Source organism: Phalacrocorax aristotelis, chromosome 2 (genome assembly GCF_949628215.1).
Source record: "Phalacrocorax aristotelis chromosome 2, bGulAri2.1, whole genome shotgun sequence".
NCBI classification, from domain to species: Eukaryota; Metazoa; Chordata; class Aves; order Suliformes; family Phalacrocoracidae; genus Phalacrocorax; species Phalacrocorax aristotelis.
In genome coordinates this window covers 143660592-143668343 of record NC_134277.1, presented here as the reverse complement: position 1 = coordinate 143668343, position 7752 = coordinate 143660592, and positions in this window count along the sequence as shown.

Below are 7752 nucleotides of genomic sequence, written 5' to 3'. Positions count from 1 at the left end.
ACGGCAAAGCTCCTCTGCCTCTCCCGCATCTTCTGTGGACCGCCCCTCTATTGACATATCCGAAATACCCCACTTTTGCCAACATGTCCTTCTCTTGTTGCTTCTTTTCATCTTGGCTTTGTGTAAGTTATTTAGGCAATGGTTTATATGAAAACCTAGGGTGACAACAGAGTAAAAAGGCTTTGCTTGTAACCTCACTTTCAGTCCCTAACTTTAGGAAACTGCTGCCTCCCAGTTCCAGGTTTCCTGGTGTTGTGGCTGCTTGCAACTCCGTGATTTTGTTTGTTTTGGAACATTTCCTTCACAAGAAGAAAGGAAGCAAACTTCAGCCTCTACTGCATCAGTGGGAAGTGAAGAAAAAACCCTCCCCTCATTATAAAAATACACGCAGACCTTTTCCCTGCCTTCCCCCATCCTCCAAGCAAGACTTCAAAGCAAAGTCTCAGGCAGTGACATTTGCTATGGAAATACATTCATGGAGTGCAGCACAGGGCTGGGTCCCGGAGGAAATTTTTGTTGTTGACTTGATAGTTACAAGGATTTGGAAATCACCTAACGAGCCTGTGGAGTAGGGTGTTGCTGTCTCACTCACTCATTAAACCTGCACCTGGTGCATTTCTGTGCAGCAAACGACCAAATGCAGGTCTGCTGTCTCCAGAAATAAGGTCTGGAGAGAAGGACAGATCCCATGCCCGGGGTGAGCTCTTGCAGATCACAAAATTGCACAGTAGTGCCCTCCACTGTAAGCCTCAGTGTGGCATGTTTGGCTATCCGTTGGCTGCAGATGAGAGCTTCACCGAAGCTTGTGGGCCAGCTCCTGCTCACCGTCTAAGTTCTTCTGCTAGTGGTGCCTGCAGACACCTTACTTGTGAAACAAATTGTTACGAAAAAGTTTTAGACCTAGTGGGAAGAGTTTCTGAGGGTGAGAACCATGTGTTGGATATCCTCCAACACTGAAGGGCTACTAAACTTATATAAGACAGGCAACATCAGTTATCACCAGTGATGCATCCAGATCACTATCCCATCTCCGGCCACAACCAGGTGGTGCCGGAGCAAAGGGCAAGAACACCTGTATCCGGTAATTGCACATTGAGTGAAAGTGTTGAAGGTCCTCTTATCAAGAGTTAAAGCTCCTAGGAACACATTCTTCTAAGATGAACGCAGCATTGCCTCATTGAAACAAAAAATAAAAAGGGGGGGGGGGGAGGATGTGCCACCAAATTGTAAGGGTAAACACCAGGGCAATGTCTCCATGTGCTTACTGCTGACAAGTTAATATTCCATTAAAGCCAGATTTAAGCCCTGAACACACTGTACACATGAGTAACCCTGCACTCATCTGAAGTTAAGAGGCTACCTTGTTTGTTGCATGATCAGAGCTAAGGCTTAGGCATGACTGGAGCAAAGGCTTAGGCAGATTCCTTACAGCTACAGCAGTTCTGCAGCACTTACTTGCACAGACGGAACAAAACACAAATGCGAAGCTGGTAATTTCAGCAGTAAGTTACAGGTCTGTAGGAATAGGGGAGAGGGCCAAAATGGATGGTGGCAAATAGTGGGGAAAAGGTCATGAGAAAAAAAATGAGAGAAGTCAATTGTGTTAGCAGAAAAACAGGGCATGACCCTACCATTTGGCAAACTTACAGAAATGTTAACCTTTGGAAATGCTATTAGTTCATTGCTGTTGGAAAGTTGGCTAGAAAGGCAACACTCAGGACTGACTCAGTTCTAGGGTTTCTGCTGCGCTAAGCACAGAAACACATGAACGCACCTCCCCTCTCGGAGGCACGCTCATAAGGAACAGTCACTAAATACTGTGTTATTCCTAATATTTTGCTACCCTAGGCAACCAACCACCGACTCTGCTCGGCATGACACAGCCTGGAAGAACTAGATAGTCTAGAATCAATTTGCTACTCCAGTTGAGCTTGATTTTATGATCTTAACACTTGTTGTATTGGGAAGGAACAAAACATTCACTGTTCCCAGGGTATGTAATGCTACTGGGAAGCCATAAATTTTAATTCAGTGCTTTATATCCCTCGTGAAGAGATGTTGTTCATATGTGCTGCCACAGTTGGGGGTTCCTCTCTTTTTTTTTTTTCTTTTTGGTTGCTTGTCCCTTCATTAAATTGGAACACACTCAGGAGCACGACAGCTTTTGTTTCTATCAGTGATGGATGTTAATAGTGAGAGTTTTGGTCTGGTTTCCTTGGACCAGGAATTGTTTCACATGAGTTTTTCTGCTGGATGAGCTGGCACTCCTCGCTCCCCCTGGCTCACTCTCCAAGCTCTGCCAATGACTAGTTTTCTTCCTTCAGCATCTGGCTTGAATTTGAAGTGGCAGGAAATAGAGATTGATGGTTTTATTTGTTAGAAGAAAGGAATCAATTCGGAGTGCATGCTGGTGCCCAAAAAAGATTTAGGGAAGAGAAGTGCCCTGCAAGGGTATTTCAGGGCTTGAAAGTAGAAACAGAAAACTTATTATAAATATTTGCATTTTTATTTAAATTAATATTTTAATTTACCATACTCCTACAGAGTTTTCTGTAAGATGTATTGCTTCATAGTTGGGAAAAAATGGATGTCTAAAGGCTCAGAGAAAATATCTGCTTTTCATTCTTCCCCCTTCTATTTTCCACTTGAAAAAAATTTTGCCATACCAAAAACTGAAGGTACATACAGAAAACTGTCCCGTTAATTGAAGGGTGCCTACAGCAGTCTATGGAAGAAGGTAGGTGACAGCCTAAAGGGAAGAAATTTTAATGACAGCAATCAAAGTTCAAAGGGGAATCTTTTAAGGGTTTTCTATCATTTTATGTTATGGGATAAAAGTATATCCTTTCTGTGAGGTCAGAAACCCTGTTTAGCTCCTGTTTGAGAAGGAGACTCAAACTTCAGTCAGGAGGTTGGCTGAAGCCTTTCATATTTTTCAATACTCAGTGGTCTTAACATTTTGAGGACTGAAAAGGAGGAAACAGATACTGCAACTTGTATGTTTTTCTCCAAGTCTAAGTCCCCATAGGCTAATTTATATTCTTGAAAATATGCAAATTAATTTTACAAATGGATCTGGATGAGAATCAATGTTTAATGGTCATCAATTTAATGACCTTGCAGATAGAAGAGGTCACCTCTCTTTCTTCTTAACAAACCCTGAAATCTCGCTGACATGTGGAGTTCACTGTTTTCAGTGGTGAACGGGAAGTTGTTATTTTTGGTAGGGTTTTTCGTTCTCATCCCTGAAGACCACATGAAACCTGGCTACTGTCCTGGGACTTCTAGTTCAAGTTATTGTCTTTATTGTCCCTGGAGTTAACCTAATAGCCTGGGATCTTGTCTGTAGAACACATTTGGAGAAAAATGAATTTATGTTGTATTTCCTGCATATTTTTGATAGCTGCTTGGCCAGACTAACAGCATCCCTTCTTGTACTGTGGGACAGTAATCTTTCAGCTTTTGATAGCCTTTTACAGGAAATCTGAATAAAAAATACACAGTATTTCAAAATGAAGGCCAAGATTTGTTCAGAGTAGGACCAAAATGGAATTTAAAACACAGATACAGCATAAATGTGGCCTTTCCCTCTTCCGTGGTTTCTACTGGACTTCAACAGTAAAGTTGTCAAAAAATACACCGTTCCACACCAAATGGTGAGGGCACTGAGTATGAACTCATGGGGGCAAGTCAGCAGAGGACCTCGTGGAAGGATCCGATGAGAACCAGAGTGGGGGCTGCAGACGCAACCTCCACAGAGGCTGAGGTCCCCGTTGGGGTGCTGCCCAGCCACACGCTGCCCGTTTGAAATACTTAGCTCTCAAAAACCAAGCATTTTAACTAGCGAAAGAGATCTGTTACTTGAGACATATGCTAATGCTGTGGACTTACAACTAACTCTTCATTTGATGTGTTTTAATGTACACATTAAAGTGTATGTGCTATAGTGTGCATGCTATAAAAAAATAAACCCAAGGCGACAGCAATACCATTAAAAAACTAAAGTTCCCTAAAATCATAAAAAATTAAATAGAAAAAAATCAAAACAGCAAATGGATGACTGCTACTTTTTACACAGGATGCTCCAAGAATCAGGCTTAGTTCCCACCCAGAGAAACAGCCAGAAGTTTGTGTCGCTGGTGGCGTGTGCATCAGTTTCCTCACTGTCCTGTACGAGTACAGGTCTTGGACAAAACTCCAGGTGGGAACTGAATCCACCTTTCTAGCCCTGGGAGAGATGGATGCCTGAGGCACTGCGGGTGGGCCAGAAGACAGTACTTGGAGCATCTTTCTGCCTTGTTTAAAAATGTGAATGACAAAACATTTTCCCCAAACATTGCCTTGCTGCAGTATGCTTTTATGCTCTGTATCACAGGGTGGCCTTTCCCAGGACTTCCATTTTTCCATGCAATCTATTTTACTGTATCTGCAATATAATTTCAACAGGCTGCAAGGACACATTCCACTAAGAAAAAGGAACTGAACTTGAGGCATTTTTGCAAGTTGAAATATAGAATAATATTCAAATTACCTTTCTAAATAAAGACAAAACTCAAGTTTCAAACCATAATCCTTTTACCAGAAGAGATTAAAAACACCTCTGGCTTTGGAGGTTCTGATTTTAAAGCTGTGTCAAGCCTCTCCTGCCCCTCAGGCAATCAAAGAAAATTATTTGCTCCAAGGGAGCACGTCCACTAGGAACCCTCTTACCATGTTTGTCAGGTGTGTCTGCCTGTGTGCAAGCACTTGCACAGGAACATCTTGTAACATTGGCGAGCTCTAGCTTTACACCAGCGTGCTGTACAACAAAAAGTGGTTGATTGCATATGATATAAGAAATAAGCCTTCAGGCAGGGAATTGCTATTTTCTGGGTATTTCCAGTTTTGTTGGACAAGTTAAAAAGGAGTAAAACTAGCCTTCTGCATGTCTACTAACCTAAAAAAAATGAGTGTTTTAACCTTTTTTCTTTTTTTTTTTTTTTTTTTGGCTAATTATTTGGAATGCCAGGAACAGGATCTCTGAGCTATTTGTTAGACTTACCTGCCCTCCTCCAGAATCAAAGGACTCCATCCAGAGCTTCACCATCAGCCCGGAAAGGAAGGGTTTCCACAGCTTTTGACAGAGGGTGCTGTCATTTTGCTCCAGTAGCAATTTCTACGGAGGTCATTTTCTCACACCCCAGGGCCTGTCTCAGCTGGCGGCTGCTGGACGTGTGCACCCAGGCTGGGGACTGCCCTGGAATCCTCCTCGGTCCCAGCATCAGGTCTGGGGACACTTTAGGGGCTACAGAAATCTATAGTTTTGGGGTTGCCATTTTAGAAGGTGTGCCACTGTGCGCTACCTATAGGCACAAAATTAAGTTCTCAGAGACACTAATAGAAACTACAGCTGATTTTTTTAAAAAGAATTTAATGCTTACAAACATTAATGACTCAAAATACAGTAGCTCAGTGAAAGTCTTAAAAGGACTAATGGAAACTACAATTAATTCTCTTTTAAGACTTTCCCTGGACTACTATTTTATTGATGCACTACTGTTTATTTTCACCTGCTTCTCTCTGAAAAAAAAATCTGGTTACAGTTCTTAGCCAATTTCATATATTTTTGTGATTTCATTTGGAACCCCCTTGATATATTTGCCAACTAATTTACAAGAATTATTGCATTGTAAAAATATTCAGAAAACCTGGATGCAATCGATTCCTGTAAGACATTTTGTCTTACAGGAAAATAAATGATCTATTGTTAACCCTTTAACTCCTGCTGGCCTGTATCAAAACCACTTCCACATGCATCTTAAAAAAGGAAACAACAACTTAAAAATCACTGTGTTAAGCAACTGCTAATCTGGAAAGTGTATTTTTAATTGCAGATTTACAACTTGTTCTTCTGTGCACATACTCTGGATTTTTTTGAGTGCTAAGGAAAGGTAACAGACTCTGACACGTGTGGTCCCTTTTTCTCACCCAACCTATTCTGAGCAACTGGCTTTGGCCATGGGTGAAGCTGTCTTGGGTGGCACCTGGTACAACCCGGGTATGATTTTTCAGAAGTACGTGTGGCATTTATAATTAATTACAACTGTAGACACCTAGTTAAAACAACTGGCGTGTCTCAAGTGAGGAGGAGGACGTAGCTTATTTCTGAGGTGGCATTTAAACTCATTTTTGAGTGATAAAGCTCTAAATAACTCAGGTTTTGCCTGTCCAAGTTTGCTTTCACTTCATCCTTTTGCTAAAAGACCAAAAAAATAAAAAGTCTTTTTGCTATTACCCAACATTAAAAAAAAACAAACCCAACACCAGAAATTAAGAGAAGTGATGGGTGAGAGCGAGCCCTGATAGGCACAGGGGTTTACAGATGCATGAGCTCTCCCACCCATCACAACCATCATATTTTTTTAAAAGAAAACATTTTCTGGGCTACTAAAGAGGATGCTGAGAGAAGGACTGTGCTGAAACAAACAGCCTTTCTCATCCTGGCTATTTATTTGATCTTCCTGAGGTGAAATGAAATATTGAATTGCACCATCCTTTCTAGAAATTACAGCAAATCCTCACATATTTGGATCATGAAATTTGAGCCACGCTCTTCTATCAGACTGATTTTTCATTCTCTGCTTTATTCTTGCTGTGTCCTGGATGTCTTTTTGATTTGTATTTCTTAAGAATCGGGCTTAGCTGTGGAAGGCTGTCAGATCAGCAGCAATGCTGTAAGCCCATGATGAAAAGACAGAAGTGTGTCAAGCAAGTTGATGCTGGTACATGTTACGCATATCTTGGAGTCTCTAAAAAATTAAATAAATAAAAAAATCCATTCTGTGTAGGCATTTTTCCTACTAGAGAAGAAAATGTATTTGTTTAAGAAGAGACACAGTGCAATAAATGAAAGCCGTGTTTTGTGTATTTGTTCTTTTGTCACCCCATCTACTCTGCAAACTACCTTGAACTCATTAATTTTATTTTGTCCATGGTCAAGCAGACTCTGACTTTCAAAGCTGCTACAAAATGGTTTCAGCTCACCTCCTCTGGCCTTTCCCAGAGTTCCCATTACTCAGAACAAGTTTACTTGCTCTTGCAGAGATTTGATGAGACCAGTGTTCACAAAGAAGAATTTTAGTACAGCTGAGTTGAATTTGCAAGAGGTAAACTGTGGGTGCTATTTAGATTGTTGACCTCTGGGAAGAGCATTTAGAAGCATGGGACTCTGGGGGCTTTGGGGTTGGTTTTTGCATGTTGTGTTTTTGGAAAATAAAACAACACTATTGCGTTTCTGCTTTTCTCAGTCTTAGCACTTCAGAAACCTGCCTTTGGTGGTTTACTTCCCTGAGCCCTGTTCCTACTACATACCTCACATGGACATGTGAGTGGATCAGGTTTGACATACCGGTCTCTTCCAGATTCAGAGCAATGAAAGAAAACTGTCATGCTGCATTTGACTACCCTCTGTCTGCATGTGCCATGATCCCCCAAGGCTTCCACCTCCATCAAGAGATCTGTCCCCCTGCCAATTATTTTCCCAGATTTGTTTCAACAACCCCAGCTGCCTTTCTGCCAGGTAACTTCTTCCATTACTTACACACTGCTAAACAAACTGATTGCCCTGAAAGTCTTTAACAAACTCAACAATCTGGCCAAGGTCCCAGCTCACCTCATTCCACAGAGAAATCACCACCCTCCTCTGCAACTTTATTTTCTGGATTTGCAATGGTAAAGAACGCGCATCTCAGAGCAACGAGACTCAGTGTGGTA